Here is a 19,435-nt window from a genome sequence, read left to right on the forward strand (position 1 = left end):
TATAGATAAAATGGTAGAGTCCATTCGGTATTGCCTATACAGGATTTCAGGGATGACTATTTGATGTTGGATCACTAATTAGGGAATTGTTCCATAGGGGAAGATGTCAATTCCCTCTCAGCACCCCTTAGTTTCTGGTAGTCTTTGTCTAGGACTAGGGCCCCATGAGTTTCCCCTGTCCATGTTAGCATGTCTGTTGTGCTGTCTCTGTTTAGGTCTTGCTTAGGCAGCTGTACTGTTGAGGTATCATGAGTAAAGAATCCCTCTGCCTCCCTAGTGCTGGCATTAAAGGTGTGTACTGCCACCACCCTGCTGCATCGCTGTAATTTCATGGAGATACACTCTCCCACACACACACAGGGTTTCTCTGTGTAGCTTTGCTCCTTTCTTAGAACTCACTCTGTAGCCCAGGTTGGCCTTGAACTCACAGAAATCCGCCTGGCTCTGCCTTCCGAATGCTGGGATTAAAGGTGTGCGCCACCACTGCCCTGCAAGATACAATCTCACAGGTCCTCTGGCTCTTTCCTTCCAAGCGCCTTTCCTCAAAACAACCTGACCTTTAAGTGCAGGAGTTGTATTGTAGATATATTCGTTGGAGCTGGGCACTCCGTACTCAGTTGTTCTTTGCATTTGGACCAATTGTGGTATTGTGTATTGGTCTGCACTTGTTGCAAAGAGAAGCCTCTTTGGTGAGCATTAGGATAAGTATGCAGTTAGGAATCATGCTGGTTTAGTAGAGTTAAGTGAGTATGTTTTCCTCTAAGATCCATGGCCTCACTAATCCTGGGTAGTTGGTTTGGTTTCTAGTACCCTACATGACTTAGCTCCTGAGGAACAAGCCTTGAGTCCAATCAGACATCTGTTGGTTACTGCCAGGATAGGAAATGCCCCTATTTCACCCTTGGGGATAGCTTGCTGTGCTGGTTGCCTTGGTTCATATGCTTCACAGCTAGGTAGACCTACTAACTACTGGTTACTTCCTTCAGGGTCTATGAACGCTAGTCCGCAGGGACGGGGTTTTCAGTCAGACCCAGTGTATGCTGTCTTCAGTGATCCAAGACTTAACCTTCGACCTCTGGGAGGCAGCCAAGGACAATAGAAATAGCCCATAATGTTTTCGAGGCCCTTGGATAACCCTGACCAACTATAGTATTAAAAAGTTTTGAGGGGAGCATGGTTAGCCCAAGTGACTTTATATATACACACTTATTCTTTCATTCTCTCCTTCTCTCTCTCTCTCTCTCTCTCTCTCTCTCTCTCTCTCTCTCTCTCTCTGTGAAGCATTTGGAGCTTGTCCTGGAACTCACTCTGTAGCTCAGGCTGGCCTTGAACTCACAGAAATTCACCTGCCTTTGCTTCCCGAGTGCTGGGATTAAACGTGTGCGCCACCACTGCTCAGCGAGATTATGACCTTTCCAAACATCCTCAGTGTTAATTCCCTCACCCCCATCTTGTCGTCCCTTCTCAACCAAACCTCCCACCCCGCTTCCCCGGGCCCCAGGATTACTCCACTTTATATACTCATCTGAAGATCTGAGGCTTTCACTGTGTAGACCAGGCTGGCCTCAGACACAGGGATCCACCTACCTCTGCTTCTGAGTGTTGGGATTGAAGGCGTACACCATAGTGTGGGGCTGGCTTTTTGCTCTTATGCATAGTTGCGCATAAAATGGAACCTTTCATATTGAGAGATTTAGCAACTGAAAACGAGACATATATAGAGACGGAGAAATTCTCTTAAAGTGGAGTCAGTCCTGGTGATGGAAAGCCTGTCAATCACAGCCACTTGAGAGAATGAGGTGGCAGGAGGGTCACAAATTAAAGGCTTGACCTAGATTACAAAAAATTCAAGACCATCCTGGGCCATTTAATGGGACTCTGTATGAAAAAAAAAAAAAATGTGTGTGTTGTGTGTGTTAGGACAAAGCTCAAAGGCAGAATGCTTACCTAGCAGGCACAGTGCCCTGGATTCGATTTCCAGTCCTGGAAAGGAAAGAGAGTTTGGATAACTAACCTTCAACACTTGCAAATCCTCATTCAGGCATCAGTTCTTTCCACGAACTCATCCTCCATTCCTGTGCTTGGAGCCTGGGCTTCAGTGTCCGCTGTAGAGTTACCAGATAAGATTTGTATCACTAGTCAGCTTCTGAAAAAAACGGAGCCCGCCCCCCAACCTGACACACTCAAACTGTCTTCTTCCAGGATTACTTCTACTTTGGATACCCAACACAGCTGCTAATCCAATTTCTCTTCAATTCCTCTTGACTTTGGATGATTTCATCCTAAAATGAGCCTAAATTGAAAGCCGCAGGTGGGTGGGATCTTCTGATGCTGTTATCTCCTTACATTTTTCCCATCCCCACCCAATAGGCCTGGGACCGCCTACTCTGGAAGAGTATAAAAGCGCCAGTATTAAAAAGGCTTTTAAACATCACATGCCCGCTGTCGCCTGCGGTGAGAGGGACAACATGGAGCAGCACAGCCAGCTCTGTGTGAAGGAGGCCTGGGATTCTGCAGAGCAGACACCAGAGCCCAGAATCCTGAGAGATCTGCATCCGGGGCAAACCGGTGCCTGGCCGCTCCCTTTTTATCCAAAGCTGGGACAACCCTTCGAGAATCGTTGGAACCTCACCGAGCCGCCTGCCGAGCCCTGTGGTCTTCTGAATTGGGCCTGTCCGAGACACAAACCCAGAGAGCAGAGCCCACTGAAGTGGGAGGGAGAACACACTGAGCCGGCTTCCACACCCGCGACCCCGCAGGAGCCACAGGAATCTCCAGGAAAGCTGAACCCCTCCAGCAAGCCTACCCAGAGGCAATCCTCGGATCTTTGCTTTCTCAGATGGCCACACTTTAGATAAAGATCACTGGAGCCTGAGAACCCCGATGCTGGTGATTTGAGAGTGATGCCCTTTGCCTGCTCCAGGTCAGCCAGTGCCTGGTACAGTGAGTCTTGCTGATGATGGCCAACCCCACTCCCAGCAGCAGTGACCTCCAGCTCCCTCCTCCACATCCTTTGGTGACCAGCATCTAGATCTCTTCTGCCTAGGTGCTTCATTGGGTAGCCCTTTGGGAACAGATGCCTTACCTAAGCCCTATGCTTCTTTGCATATCATGGAAGGACTTCTTCTGCCTTTGGATATGTTAGACGTTTTTAACTATCTTAATAAAACATCAAAAACAGATTTCCCTGTGTCCTTCCTGCTCTGCTTTGGAGAAAGACAGCTTTGGGGGCTGAGGTGGATATTGGCTTGTTTCAGCAACCCTGAGAACTCTGTGGTTCGAGTCTCTTTGGAATGGTTCCAAATCTGGTTGCTCCCTTGAAAGGATTTGACTGAGGAGAAATGGAATTTATTCTTTCTCTCTAGGATGCCCTTTCAGAACAAAGACTCCATAGAACTGAGTACATCTATGTACTGCTGACTCTTGAGCAACCGGGGTTAGGGTTTATGTATATGTATTTTTTTTTATTATTTCTTTTTTGGTTTTCCAAGACAGGGTTTCTCTGTGTAGCTTTGTGCCTTTCCTGGGTGTGGCTTGGTAGCCCAGGCTGGCCTCGAACTTACAGAGATCCTCCTGTCTCTGCCTCCCGAGTGCTGGGATTAAAGGCGTGTGTCATCACCACCTGGCTTAGGACAACTCTTTAAGTTTAAAGAAGTTTTATTTGGACGGGCGGCGGTGGCACACGCCTTTAATCCCAGCACTTGGGAGGCAGAGCCAGGCGGTTCTCTGTGAGTTCGTGGCCAGCCTGGTCTCCAAATCGAGTTCCAGGAAAGGTGCAAAGCTACACAAGAGAAACCCTGTCTCAAAACCAAAAGAAAAAAGAAAAAAAATTATTTGTATGTATGTTTGTATATGTCTTTGCCTGTGTTTGTGTGTGTATCTCTCTGTGTGCATACACATGCATGTTCAAATGCCATAGAAGCCAAAAGAGGAATAATCCAAAGGAGCTGGAGTTTCAGATGATTATGTTAACTTTCAGGTAATCCCCCTGATAACACTCCTTTTCCCCCTGTGCCCTTGGAATAGCATGGGTCTTATAAGTTTTCTTCCTCAAAACATTTAAACATAAATTTGTTGACAACACAAATAAGTTGAAAACGGTGCAGTGACCACCTGCATGTTATTCCGTTGAGACCCCACAATTAACTTGCCTTATTACATATCTACTCCCCTTCCCACTTCTCCATCCGTCATCCATTTTACTTGTGAACCATTCTGAAGTAAACTGAAGAGGGGCCAGTGAAATGGCTGAGCTGGTAAGGGAGCGTGCCATCAAGTCTGACAGCCTGGGATTCACATGGTTGAAGGAGAGATGACTTCTCCAAGTTGACCTCTGACAGCCATACGGGGCGCCATGGTACACGTGCCTTACCCCATATATGAGGAACTCAATAAAATTTTTGAATTCATGAAGGTCTTAAAATAAGGTGTAAGCTCTCCCCTCCAACGGATTGTATACACACATGGATGTAAAAATAAAAAGGATATCGTTATACTTCATCACGTGTTACTGTCATAAAACACATGATCAAGGCAACTAATAGAAGAAAGGATTTATTTAGGCTTCCAGCTCCAGCAAGGCCATCACTGTGGGGAAAGAGGCAGACCTGCAGAAGACATGGTGCTTGGAGTCTCCAGCTGAGGGCTCACATATCAAACCAGAAGCACACACAGAAAGAGGAAACTTTCAAATCTGAAAGTCCACTCTTAATGGCAGACTTACTCAAGCCAAGCCACACCTGGAGTCACCCAAACAGGCCACACACTAGGCATCAAGTACTCCATTGTCCAAGACTCCGGAGAATATTTATCATCTGAAGTACACCCAGTTAGAGAGAGAGAGAAGGGTAGTGGTGGTGGTGGCACACGCCTTTAATCCCAGCACTCAGGGAAGAAGAGCCAGGTGGATCTCTGTGAGTTCCAGGCCAGACTGGGCTACAAGAGTGAGATCCAGAACAGGCTCCAAAGCTACACAGAGAAACCCTGTCTCCAAAAACAAACAAAACAAAATAATAATATCTTAAGGAATTCATCTTAAATCTATGTAGACGTCTTACATTCTGATGGAAAGTGAACATAATAACATCTTTCCTCTCCACCACCTGTGTAATTCCTTTTCCGGTGCAAAGTCAGGATTGGAATCCGGGGTAGGAAGTGGTTAATAATCAAGTCAGAGATGGATTTCCCGTGGGTGTGGGTGGAGTTTGTGGGGGTGTTGGGAAGAGGAGATACTAACGGGGTTGGTAGGGACACATGGGTGGCCCACTTTCCCGGATTCTTTCTTTTGGGGGGGGGGGGTTCAAGACAGGGTTTCTCTGTGTAGCTTTGCGCCTTTCCTGGAACTCACTTGGTAGACCAGACTGGCCTCGAACTCAAAGAGATCTGCCTGGCTCTGCCTCCCGAGTGCTGGGATTAAAGGCGTGCGCCACCACCAACCGGCTTTTTTTGTTTGTTTGTTTTTTGAGACAGGGTTTCTTTGTGTAGCTTTGGAGCCTGTCCTGGAACTCACTCTGTAGACCAGCCTGACCTGGAACTCACAGAGAAACGCCTGGCTCTGCTTCCTGAGTGCTGGGATTAAAGGCATGCGCCAGCTGCCCAGCTTCCCCTGATTTCTTAATTAAATAGGGTTTATTTATATACTTTATATACATTGTATATAATATATGTGTATATTATATATAGTATAATATAAATACACACACACACACACATATATTAAACAAAGATTTTTTTTCAAAAAAAAAAAAAGATTCTTTCCATTGCCTGGTGTAGCTATGTACACCTTTAATCCCCGTACTCTGGAGACAAGCAGATCTCAGTTCAAGGCCAGACTGTTCCTCATAGTGAGTTCCAGGGCAGCTAGAACTGCATTATGAGACCCCCATCTCAAAACAGGAAGGCTCTTTTCAGGTTGGGTAGGGAGATTGGCTGACAAGGATTTCAGGGGTCAGGTTCTTTCAGAATGCCAGCCACTTGCAAGGGTGTGAGGTGGTGTCTGTGTGCAGGATTATGGTAAAGTTAAGTAGAAACCCTCAGAACCAAGGAAATCCTTATGTTAATAGACTTTAGAGGGTAAGAGCTCTGAGCTCAACAGATCAGTGATGGTACTGGACAGGATACAAAGCAGCAACTTAGAAAGCTGACCACACTGTCCACTATAGGACAAGCTAGGAGTGGAGCAGCTTACGGAAGGTGTTAGATGGGATATAAGGTGTCCCTAATCCCCTCTACAGGAGCAGCCACAGGGTCTAACAGTTCAGAGATCCCAGAGTGAGAAGGGAAGTGTGAATCCAGGGACAAAGGTGGCCTGGGTGTGATCTGGATCCCTGGACCCTAGAGACTGGTGGTTTATTTATTAGGATTCCAGCACAATACATGTCATCCTGTCATCCCTGAATTTCATGTTTAACACTTATAGTTAGTTTTCCTCATTGGTAAAGCCATGGGGTGCTATGATACCCACCATCTGGGTGTTTAGAGGCTCACCATTGCCCCAGCCTCTTTCATGCTCCAGGACCAACTAATACCCTTCTTCACTCCACTCACCCCAACACAATCGCACATGAAGGTTAATCAAGTGTATTAAAAAGCATTAACTCTGAGTCCACTAATTTTTTTTTCTCCTTGGGCAGTGGTGGTGCTTGTCTCAGAGGCTGGTGGATCTCTTCGAGTTCGAGCCTGCTGGTCTACAGAAGAGGTTGAAGGACAGTCAATGAGTCAGTGCGACACAGAGAAACCCTGTTTAGAAAAACCAAAAACCAAAAAAAAAAGAAAGAAAGAAAGAAAAAGAAAAAGAAGGAAAGAGAAAAGCTTCTGAGTGATTTTTCCTGAATGAAGTTTTTGGCCATGAAAAGTTGTCCCTTGTTTCCTTAGTTGGTAGTAAGTAACCCTGGTTCCAAATAGTCCATAAGGAAACCAGGAGCGTCACCACTGTCTGTATTAGTTCATTTTTGCCGTTCTAACAAAATAAGCTCGGCTCAGTCATTTAGGTTTTATGTTCCTCTGTTTGTTTTTGTTTTGTTGAGACAGGGTTTCTGACATGCCCTGGTTGTCCTGAAATACTGTCTGTGGAAGACGTGGGCCTTGAACTCATAGAGGTGCCTTTGTTTCTCTGTCCCGAGCAGTGCTGGGATTAAAGGCCTATGCCACCATGCCAAGCTAGGCTCAATATAAAGAAAATGGATTTACTTTTATACCAGTTTTGGAAGTTCAAGGACATGGTGCCAAGTCAGACAGCCTCACTGATGCTCACTTGTGTTAGAATCAGTTCTGATTACTCATGCCTGTGGTGATATATTATAAATTATATTATATTATAAATTATATTATATATTATAAATTTGTGATGAAGTTTGCTGATATTTTATTTGTATGTTAATAAATAAAGTTTGCCTAGGGAACAAAAGGAATAGCAAGCCATTTTAAGGAAAACACAAAAGTCAGGCAGTGGTAGCACAAGCCCTTAATCTGATCACTGGCAGACAGGTCCTGTGTGTTCAAGGCCACACTAGGGACGAGTGTTGGAAACAAGCTTTTAATTCCAGCACTCTGGAGGCAGAGCCTAGAGGATCTCTGTGAGTTCGAGTTCAACCTGGTCTACAGAGGGAGATCCAGGACAGGCAACAAAACTACACAGAGAAACCCTGTCTCCAAAAACAAACAAATAAAAGCCAAACAAACAAACAAACATCATTTTCAAAAAAAAAAGAAATACAGACTCTCCAGAGCAGCCCTGGATGGCCCTTTAGCCTGTGATCTCTCACTCAGGAAGAACTCAGGAATGTTGGCTTCTGGGAAATGTAGGCAAAACTGATAATGGTTTACTCTAGAACATTGGTTTGAAAGAAAATTTTGAGTTAGATGGAAACACGTGTTAGATATGAAAGAGTAATTTTACATGATGTGTTTTATTGCTGCCAGAAATTTCTCCTCCAACTGGGTGTTTGTTCGTTTGTTTGTTTTTTGTTTCTGTTTTGTTTTTTTTTTTTTTTTTTTTTTTGCCGGAGCGGAGGACCGAACCCAGGGCCTTGTACTTGCTAGGCAGGCACTCTACCACTGAGCTAAATCCCCAACCCTTGTTTGTTTGTTTTGAGGCAGGGTCTTTCCATGAAACCCTGGCTGTCCTCAAACTCCTATGTAGACAAGGCTGGCTTCTAACTCAGAGGTCACCCCAGGCTCTGTCTCCTGAGTGCTGGGATTAAAGGCATAGACCACCATGCCTGGCTTTATTTTATTTATTTATTTTTTGAGAAAAAATATTTGGATATGTTTGCTCAAGAGTGGTGGTGTGTTTTTTCAATATTATAGGATTTTGAAATTTTGATCACTCACCTTTATTTAAATGATTTAGTTAGCAAGTTAGATAGTTTTTTCAGAGACAGGGTTTCTCTGTGTAGTCTTGTCTGTTCTGGAACTCACTCTGTAGAGCTGGCTGCCTTGGAACTCAGATATCCACCTGACCCTCCTCCAGAGTGCTGGCATTACAGAAATGCTCCACCACCGCCCAGCATCTTTTCTGTCTTACTTGTGTGTGTTCCTCCTGATGTGCACGTGAAAGCTGGCATGCTAGAGCCACAGCTCCTTGTGGAGGTCGGGGGACAACCACCAAGAGTCAGTAGTCCTTCCCCCAGGGGAGTTGGAGGATCAGTCTCAGGTTTTAAGGCTGTGGGTAAGTGTTTTCGTTTCTTGAGTCATCTCAACTTTGCAGCATTTTTATATTTATCCATCCACCCACCCACCCACCCACCTATCCATCTGCCCATCCATCCATCCATCTGCCCATCCATCCATCCATCCATCCATCCTTTACCCACTGTGGATTTTCTTGAGAATCTCCATGAGCTCCTTACTCCATAGTATTCTCACTGGTACAGGAGCCAAGATGCAAAGCCAGTGGACCCTGCCAGGAGAACCTATCCTGCAGAAGTTGCGAATGTTCTCCACTAGGTGGCAGCCGAGGAACAGGCTGAAGCGTCCAGGCTGGAAAATTCTTTTTTTTTTTTTTTGTTTGGGTTTTTTTGTTGTTGTTGTTTTGTTTTTTTTTTTTTTTTGTTTTTTGAGACTGGGTTTCTCTGTGTAGCTTGCTGCCGCCTTTCCTAGAAGTCATTCTGTAGCCCAGGCTGGCTTTGAACTCAGAGATCCTCCTGGATCTGCCCCACAAGTGCTGGGATTTAAGTCCTGTGCCACCACCACCCTGCTAATACCTCCTAACTGAAGTGAGTTAGGGTTTCCTAGCTAGGTTTCATGCTTTGTGCCTTTCTCCTGGGGATGCCTCCAAGGTCCCTGGAGGACTTTTTTTCAAAAGAAGAACCAATGGGGTTGGGGATTTAGCTCAGTGGTAGAGGGCTCCCCTAGCAAGCTCAAGGCCCTGGGTTCCATCCTCAGCTCTGTGAGCAACATGGGAAAACAGTAGTGCATCCTCATCTGTGTCCACTCCACCCTTTACCTTTTCCCTAGGACACCCCAAAACAACACAAATTTCTAGATGTTTAGTATTTTTATTAAGAAAGCTGAAAAAATACACACATCTGCAAAGACAAAACTGCCTTTGCAAGGGAGCAGAGCAGGGGTGTTGCTGTAATACCTGGAGTTGACAGAGGACCCCCTAATTGAAAGTCTTAGCAGGAATCAGGTCTGAGATTCTTTCGGTTTTTTCTGCGCATCTGGTCAAAAGCCCTTTGAAGCCATGGCCAGCAGCTTAGGCACCTGGGATGGTCAGAAGCAGGATCACGCTCAGGGTGGTCTCCACCACCACAGGTCTCCAGTTCCTGTCCTTTCTTCCAGATGGGGAGCAAGCCTGTGGAGGGTTGGTCTGGCTCCTCCACCTTGCTGTCTTTGTCCTTGTCCACCTCCCCTGGGGGCATGTGTGGCTTCTTCTGACTCTCACCCTGGAAGACCATTGCACCCCTCTTCATGGCACTGTTTGGTCTAAGGTGGTATCTGAGGCAGTCCCAGCAATCAAGTCCACAGGGAAGAGAAAACAATTCCCACTCAACAGACCAACCCTCCTCAATGCAGTGGCTTGGCTCTCCTAAGGAACACAGTGGCCAGGACATGGAATACCGGGTACTCAGGGGCGGCAAGACAAGTGTCCTTCGAGGTGTGCTGTGAAGAATCGACATATCCTCCACAAAAGCAGGGGAACTGCTCTGTTGTCTTGGATTCACCTATGTAACACAGAGGACAACTCCTTGAGCATCTGATTCAGAAGTCAGTTAGTTATCTTTTTATCCTCTAACCTCTAGACCCCTCCCACCATTACACTGCAGGATGCTGGGGTATAAGTTCATATCCCCAGCAGTCATTTGCATTCAATAAGGAGTGAAGATTCTGAAGGTCTAGGTGCTGCACACCTTTAATCCCAGCTCTGGGGAAGCAGAGCCAGGGCTGGCTGGTTCTCTGAGTTCAAGACCAGCCTGGTCTTACAGAGCTTGTTCAGGACTGCCCCAGTTACACAGGGAAACCCTGTCTTGAAAGACAAACAAACAGGGGATGTGGATTTAGCTCACTGGTAGAGAGCTTGCCTAGCAAGCACAAGGCCCTGGGTTCAGTCCTCAGCTCTGAGAAAAAAAAAAGGAAGACAAACAAACATTAAATGAAAACAAAACATTCTTAAATAAAATCCTCTCATACCTAATGTGATTATCTATGTCTATAGTATATATGGGATTTATGAGAATGACTTACAGGCTGTGGTTCAGCCAATTCCACAATGGCCGGCTGGGAACTGAGAGACCCAGAGTCCAGAAGTGGCTCAGTCCACCAGGCTGGATGTCTCAGCAGGTCTTCAGGAATTCCCGGAATCCTAAGGAAGTAAGCTCTGATGCCAGGGAAGTCACAGACTGGCTAGCACTGTGAGAGTGAGCAGGCAGAGGGCAGAGTGGAAAAGCCTGCTTCTTCCCTGTTCTCATATAGGCTCCCAGCAGAAGGTGTGGCCAGATTAAGGGTGTGTCTCCATGCCTGGAGATCTGCACTAAACCCATGTCTGGATTAAAGGTGTTTTTTTTATCCCAGCTCAGTCCTTATGACAAATTTCACCTTTTGGTGCTTTGTGTCACCAGTCTCTTTGTCATCTCAGAGTGGGAGACAAAAAGTTCTAAGTTGTGTTTTACTAAGTAAAAGTGCTAGAGGTTAGTTCTGTCCTGTGATTATTTTATTTTATGTTGTTTTGTTTTATTTTGTTTTGTTTCTAGTTTTTAGATAGGGTTTTTCTGTGGTAGTTTAGGTACCTATCCTTTATCTCTAGACTAGGATCTCTGTAGACCAGGCTGGCCTCGAACTTACTGAGATCTACCTGGCTCTGTCTCCCAAGTACTGGGATTGAAGGTGTGTACCATTGGGACCCGGCCTGTCCCGGGTTTAGGATAATTATTTTCAAGTGTTGTTTTGCAGCCATAAAAAGAAATGAATTAAGTAACAAAACTTGTAGACACTTGGAATTGGATGACCTATAGTTTGTCCCTGGAGAAGTCAGATTCTCCACTAGCCACAGACTGTAGTTCTCAAGGAAAGATGAGATCTTGTGAGGGTGCAGTTTTATAGTGGGAGGTGATAGGAAATCACAACACGTCCACATGATTGGGCTTTCCCGGCGGACCGCCTAGTTATTTCCGGTTCAAAATAGCCGTGTCCAGGTCAGAACATCTCGAGTGGCTAGGACTCTGTAGCTTTACATGGTTGCTTAAAGCGCACACGGCCATGTAATCTACGCGCATGCGTGGAGTAGCCACATTCGGTCCTGTATGCATGTGCGGCTCACTCTTTAAAAAGCTGGTGCCAGGCTGCACAGGTCTCTCTCTCCTCTCCTCTTCTCACTCACGTGTGTGCTTCACACAGGCTTGTCATGTCTCTTCCTATCCTATATTAATAAACAGCTCTTCTGTGGATTTGTCGTGTTCGGGACGTGTTCCTCGTGGGGGTAAGAGCGCCACAAAATAACTAACAGGAGGGGACAGGGTTTCTCTGTGTAACCCTGGCTGTCCTGAGCTTGCTCTATAGAACAGGCTGGCCTTGAACTCCCTGAGGTCCACCCGCCTCTGTCAAAGAGTGCTGGGATTATAGGCATGCTCCAGCACTGTCTAGAGGTAGAGGACTCTTTATTCAACCCATCTATTCACTGCTCTCCCCATTTCCTGCCCATTTCTCCATTCTAAGAAATCTGGGCAATGCCTTCCCTAAGGATTCAGTTTTCAACTTAACAGAATTAGGCTCTGAACCAATTGCTATGCAAATACGCGCTCATCCCCACAGGGTTGGATTTTAGTATCTGTAGTCACCTCCCCTTGTAGCAGGAATCTTAAGAGGTCTTATTAATAAAAACAAACCTGCAGCCAGGTATTGAGGTGAATGCTGGAAGATCAGAAAAGCAGAACAAACCACAGCTTCCTCTCCTCCGAATTCTTCAGCTGATCCTTTTCCTCAGACTGGAAGCCTCTGAGTCCTTATCCAAATGGATCTCAGCTGAACTGCTGCTCCAAAGCCTGAATGTTTAACCAGCTAAAAGCTTCTAGTTTCTGGTCTTCATGCCTTATATGCCTTTCTGTTTTCTGCCATCACTCCCTGGAATTAAAGGCTCATTGTTCTGGGATGAAAGGCGTGGGTCACAATGCGTGCTTGTATCCTTGAACACACAGAGATCCAGGTAGCTCTCTGTCTCTAGAATGCTAGGATTAAAGGTGAAGGGATTGGACGGGATACAAAGCAGCAACTTAGAAAGTTGACCACACTGTCCACTCTAGGAGAAGCTAGGAGTGGAGCAGCTTAGGGAAGGTTTTCCTTGGTATGTAAGGGGTGGCTAATCCCCTCTACAGGAGCAGCCACAGGGTCTAACAGTTCAGAGATCCCAGAGTGAGAAGGGAAGTGTGAATCCAGGGACAAAGGTGGCCTGGATGAGATGTGGATACCTGGACCCTAGAGACTGGTGGTTTATTTATTAGGATTCCAGCACAATTCATGTCATCCCTGAATTTCATGTTTAACACTTATGCTTATTTTTCCACATTGGTAAAGCAATGTGGCACTACCATACACACCATCTAGGTGTTTAGTGGACTCACCATTATTACCCCAGCCTCTTTCATGCTCCAGGACCAACTAATCCCCTTCCTCACTCCACTCACCCTAACACAATCTGGAGATGAAGGTTAATAGTGTGTATAAAGAACCATGAATCCTGAGTCTCTTTAACAAAAAAAAAAAGGATGTTTCTGGCCCGGCGGTACTTGGGCAAATCTCAGAGGCAGACAGACGAGACCTATGCAAGTTCGTGCCAGCCTGGTCTACAGAGCAGGTTGTAGGACAGTCAGTGAGTCAGGGCAACACAGAGAAACCCTTTCAAACAAAATCCAAAAACTGAAAAAGGAAAAAAGTAAAAGAAAGAAAGAGAAACGTTTCTGGGTGGGTTTTTTTGTTAACTTCCTGAAAGAATTTCTGTCATTGAAGCACTTTTTCTTGTTTCCTTAGTTAGTAGTCAGGAACTATGTTTCCAAACATTCCCTGAGGACCAAAGATGCAACTGACCCTCTCTAGTCAACTCCTACAGACTCCTGATGGTTTGTCACTGATGCTCACACAGCCTGATCTCCCTCGAGTCAACATCTGTCAACAGACCTACTGAGTTAGTGGACCCTGTTTCTCACTGTATTCATCCAGTTTTGCCTCTATAACAAAATAAAGTTGACTCAATCAATTAGGCTTTTTGTTTATTTGTTTGTTTGTTTTTGTTGAGACAGGGTTTCTGTACATGCCCTGGCTTTCCTGAAATTCTGCCTGTAGAGCACTTTGGCCTTGAACTCAGAGGTCCCTTTGTCTCTCCATCCAGAGGAGTGCCTGGATTAAAGGCTTTTGCCATAATGCAAAACTAGGCTCAGCCGGGCAGTGGTGGCACACGCCTTTAATCCTGGCACTCGGGAGGCAGAGACAGGCGGATCTATGTGAGTTCGAGGCCAGCCTGGGCTACCAAGTGAGTTCCAGGAAAAGGCCCAAAGCTACACAGAGAACTCTGTCTCAAAAAACCATAAAAAAAAAAAAAAAAAAACAACTAGGCTCAGTCATGTATAAAGAAAAAGGATTTAGATTATCACAGTCTTTGGAAGTTCAAGGACATGGTGCTAAGACAGACAGCCTCACTGATACTTCAGTTGTTTTAGAACCAGTTCTGATTTCTCATGCCAGCTCTACTGTGGAAAACATCAAATCTCTACGCAGAAACCTTAATTTTTATTTTTATTTGATTGTTTTTTGGAGCAGACTCTCTTGTCATCCAAGCTGCCTTGCAACTAAATAGCTAAAGGCAACCTTGAATGTTTAGATTAGAGCTGACCAAAATTTTCACCCACAGACTGTTCATTTCCATTGACAGCATAAAGGACTCTTGATTGGTGATTCACCTGCCAACTGACAGACCTGAGGGCAGGCTCCTGTCCAATAGCAGATGGCCAACAAGAATGAACTCAGTGGTGTCTTTGAAGATTTTGTCTCATAATGCTTTGGGATTTTCTTTTGTACATTACTGGTGTTTTAAATACAAATTATGGTTTCTGGTTTTGTGTTTTTATGAGGTGTGTGTTTCTGGTGATTTTCTTTATTTTTATTTTGTTTGTTTTTTTCTGATTTGTATGAAGGAGAGGAAACCATGTTCAGAAGTTATTGTGTTTAAAACACTATTTTCGGGTTGGGGATTTAGCTCAGTGGTAGAGCGCTTACCTAGAAGTGCAAGGCCCTGAGGTTCCATCCTCAGTTCCAAAAAACAAAAAAACAAAAAAAACCCAAAAAACAAAAAACCATTATTTTCAATTAAAAGAACAAAAGACAGACTCCCCAGTGCAGCCCAGTGTGTGGTTCCCCACTCTTCAGTCTGTGATCTCTCACTCAGGAAGGACTCAGGAAAGTTGTCTTCTGGGGAAAGTAGGCAAAACAGATAATGGGTTACTCCAGAACATTGCTTTTTTAGCAAATTTTAGGTTAGATGGAAACATGTGTTAGATAAGAAAGAGTAATCTTATATGATGTGCTTCACTGCTGCCAGAGATTTCAACTCCACCTGGGTGTTTGCTTGTTTGTTTGTTTGTTTGTTTTGAGACAGGGTGTTTTCTGGAAACCCTGGCTGTCCTAGAACTCCTATGTAGACTAGGCTGGCCTCTAACTCATAGACACCCGGCAGGCTCTTTCTCTTAGTGGCTATATTTTATTTTTTGAGAAAAAAATATTTGGATATATTCGATCTGCAGTGATATATTTTTCCATATTATTGGATTTTGAAATTTGTTTTTTGTTTTTGTGTTTGTTATTCGAGACAGGGTTTCCCTGTGTAGCTTTGTGCCTTTCCTGGACCTCATTTGGTAGCCCAGGCTGGCCTCGAACTCACAGAGATCCGCCTGCTTCTGCCTCCCCAGTGCTGGGATTAAAGGCGAGCGCCACCACCGCTCTGCTTGTATTCTGAAATTTGTATCACTCACCTTTATTGAAATGTTCTAGTTAGTCGGCAAGTTAGTTAGTATTTTTTTTCCTTTGAGACAGTGTTTCTCTGTGCAGGATCTCTTGTCTGTCCTGGAACTCACTCTGTACATCAGCTTTGCCTGGAACTCAGATATCCGCCTGCCTCCCCGTCTAGAACGCTGGTATTAAAGGTGTGCACCACCTCCTGGCACCTTTTTCCTTATGTGTGTGTGTTACTCATGATGTGCAGGTGAGTTCTGGAATGCTAGAGCCACAGCTCGTGCGGGGGACAGAGAAGGACCCCCAAAAGTCAGTACTCATTCCACCATGGGAGTCGGGGAATCAATCTCAGGTTTCAAGGCTGTGGGTAAGTGTTTTTGTTTGTTGAGTCATTTCAACTTACCCACATTTAAGTATCTATCTATCTATCTATCTATCTATCTAACTATCCTTCCATACACCTGCTCACCCAACTATCCATCCACCCATCCACCCATCCATCCACCCATCCATCCATCCACCCATCCATCCATCCATCCCATCCATCCACCCATCCATCCATCCATTCATCCATCCCCCACTGTGGATTTTCTTGAGAATCTCCATGAGCTCCTTACTCCTAAGTTTTCTCACTGGTACAGGAGCCAGTGTGCCCTGCCAGAGCAACACAACACACAGAGGTTACAAGAATATTCCACTAGGTGGCAGCCGAGGTACAGGCTGAAGCACACAGGCTCGAAAATTCTTCCTCTCTCTTTTTGAGACAGGGTTTCTCTGTTCAGCTTTGGTGCCTCGAACTCATTCTGTAGCCCAGGCTGGCTTTGAACTCATAGAGATCGGCCTGGATCTGCCTCCCGAGTGCTGAGATTAAAGGCTTGCTCCACTACTGCCTTGCTAATTCCTCCTCTCTAAAATGAGTTGGGTTTCCTAGCAAGGTTTCATGCTTTGTGCCTTTCTCCTGGGGATGCCTCCAAGGTCTCTGGAGGACTTGTTTTCAAAAGAAAAACCAAAGTTTGCCCTGTGAGCAATATGGGAAAACAGTAGTGCATCCTCATCTGTATCCACTGAACCCTTCATCTTTTCCCTAGGGCACCCCAAGAACACAAATTTCCAGATGTTTAATACTTTTATTAAGAAAGATGAGAAAATATACACATCTGCAAAGATAAAACTGCCTTTGCAAGGGAGCAGAGTTAGGGGAGCTGACAGAGGACCCCGTAATTGCAAGTCTTAGCAAGCATCAGATCTCCTGAGATTCTGAGAGTTTTTCCACTTCCTGCCAAAAGCCCTTTGAAGCCATGGCCAGCAGCTTAGGCACCTGGGATGGTCAGAAGCAGGATCACGCTCAGGGTATTCTCCACCAACACAGGTCTCAAGTTCCTGTCCTTTCGTCCAGATGGGGAGCAAGCCTGTGGAGGGTTGGCCTGGCTCCTCCACCTTGCTGTCTTTGTCCTTGTCCACCTCTCCTGGGGGCACATGTGGCTTCTTCTGACTCTCACTCTGGAAGGCCATTGCACCCCTCTTCATGGCATTGTTTGGTCTGGGGTGGTATCTGAGGCAGTCACGGCTACCAAGTCCACAGGGAAGAGAAAAGAGTTCCCACTCAACAGACCAACCCTCCTCAATGCAGTGGCTTGGCTCTCCTAAGGAACACAGTGGCCAGGACATGGAATACCGGGTACTCAGGGGTGGCAAGACAAGTGTCCTTCGAGGTGTGCTGTGAAGAATCGACATATCCTCCACAAAACCAGGGGAACTGCTCTGTTGTCCTGGATTCACCTATGTAACACAGAGGACAACTCCTTGAGCATCTGATTCAGAAGTCAGTTAGTTATCTTTTTATCCTCTAACTTCTAGACCCCTCCCGACCATTACAATGCAGGATGCTGGGGTATAAGTTCATATCCCCAGCAGTCATTTGCATTCAATAAGGAGTGAAGATTCTGAAGGTCTAGGTGCTGCACACCTTTAATCCCAGCTCTGGGGAAGCAGAGCCAGGGCTGGCTGGTTCTCTGAGTTCAAGACCAGCCTGGTCTTAGAGAGCTTGTTCAGGACTGCCCCGGTTACACAGGGAAACCCTGTCTTGAAAGACAAACAAACAGGGGTTGTGGATTTAGCTCACTGGTAGCTTGCCTAGCAAGCACAAGGCCCTGGGTTCAGTCCTCAGCTCTGAGAAAAAAAAAGGAAGACAAACAAACATTAAATGAAAACAAAACATTCTTAAATAAAATCCTCTCATACCTAATGTGATTATCTATGTCTATAAGTATATATGGGATTTATGAGAATGACTTACAGGCTGTGGTTCAGCCAATTCCACAACGGCTGGCTGGGAACTGAGAGACCCAGAGTCCAGAAGTGGCTCAGTCCACCAGGATGGATGTCTCAGCAGGTCTTCAGGAATTCCTGGAATCCTAAGGAAGTAAGCTCTGATGCCAGGGAAGTCACAGACTGGCTAGCACTGTGAGAGTGAGCAGGCAGAGGGCAGAGTGGAAAAGCCTGCTTCTTCCCTGTTCTTATATAGGCTCCCAGCAGAAGGTGTGGCCAGATTAAGGGTGTGTCTTCCCGCCTGGAGATCTGCACTAAAGGCTTGTCTGGTTAAAGGTGTTTGTTATCCCAGCTCAAAAGATCTGCATGAAAGTCTGGTCTTCATACCTCAGAGATCTGGATTAGGAATGCATCTTTTCTTGGTGGTTTTCCCCGCCTTTAATCCCAGCACTTGGGAGGCAGAGACAGGAAAGATATCTGTGAGCTGGAGGCCAGCCTGGTCTCCAAATCGAGTTCCAAGTGCAGAGAAACCCTGTCTCAAAAAAAAAAAAAAAAAAAAAGAAAAGAAAAGAAAAGAAAAAGAAAAAGAAAGAAAGAAAGAAATGCATCTTCATACTTTAAGCAAAACTACCTCACAAGTGTTCTTTTTCAATTCTAGTTTTTCAGTCCAGAATACATAATACATATATATATATCTATGTGTGTGTGTGTGTGTGTGTGTGTGTGTGTGTGTGTGTGTGTGTGTGTGTTGGCAGCCAAAAACAGCCATCATAGATACATAGATGCAGGGTTTTCTGTGTACCTCGGCTGTTTCTGAACTCACTTTGTAGACCAGGCTGGCCACCAATCAAAGGTCTGCCTGCCTCAGTCTCCCTAGTACTGGGATTAAAGTTGTTGTCTTGTCCCTCTTGAAAATCATGTTAGTAGGGTTTTTTTGTTTTGTTTTGTTTTTGTTTTTTGAGACAGGGTTTCTCTGTGTAGCTTTGCGCCTTTCCAGGAACTCACTCTGTAGACCAGGCTGGCCTCGAACTCACAGAGATCTGCCTGCTTCTGCCTCCCGAGTGCTGGGATTAAAGGCGTGTGCCACCACCGCCTGGTGAGTTCATTTCTTTTTATGGCTGCAAAACAACACACGATAATAACTATCCTAAACACAGAGCATGTCTGGAAGTGGTGGTGTGCACCTTCAATCTGAGTACTCAGGAGACAGAGCCAGGAGAGCTCTATAAGTTCGAGGCCAGCCTGGTCTACAGACTGAGATCCAGGACAGGTACCAAAACTACACAGAGAAAAAACTGCAAAAACTAAAAAAACCAAAAAACCAAACAAACAAAAAACCACAGGACAGACCTAACTGTAGTCAGGTGTACTTAGTAAAACCCAACTTAGAACTTTCTGTCTCCCACCCTGAGATGACCGAGAGGCTGGTGATACAAGCCACCAAAAGGTGAAATTTGTCCTAAGGACTGAGCTGGGATAACAAACACCTTTAATCCAGACCTGGACTCTACAAGATTTACCTTGAAGGCAGATCTCCAGGTAGGAAGACACACCCTTAATCCTGGCCACACCTTCTGCTGGGAGCCTATATAAGAACAGGGAAGAAGCAGGCTTTTCCACTCTGCCCTCTGCCTGCTCACTCTCACAGTGACTTCCCTGGCATCAGAGCTTACTTCCTTAGGATTCCAGGAATTCCTGAAGACCTGCTGAGACATCCATCCTGGTGGACTGA

This window comes from Onychomys torridus, chromosome 15, assembly GCF_903995425.1.
Source record: "Onychomys torridus chromosome 15, mOncTor1.1, whole genome shotgun sequence".
NCBI lineage: Eukaryota > Metazoa > Chordata > Mammalia > Rodentia > Cricetidae > Onychomys > Onychomys torridus.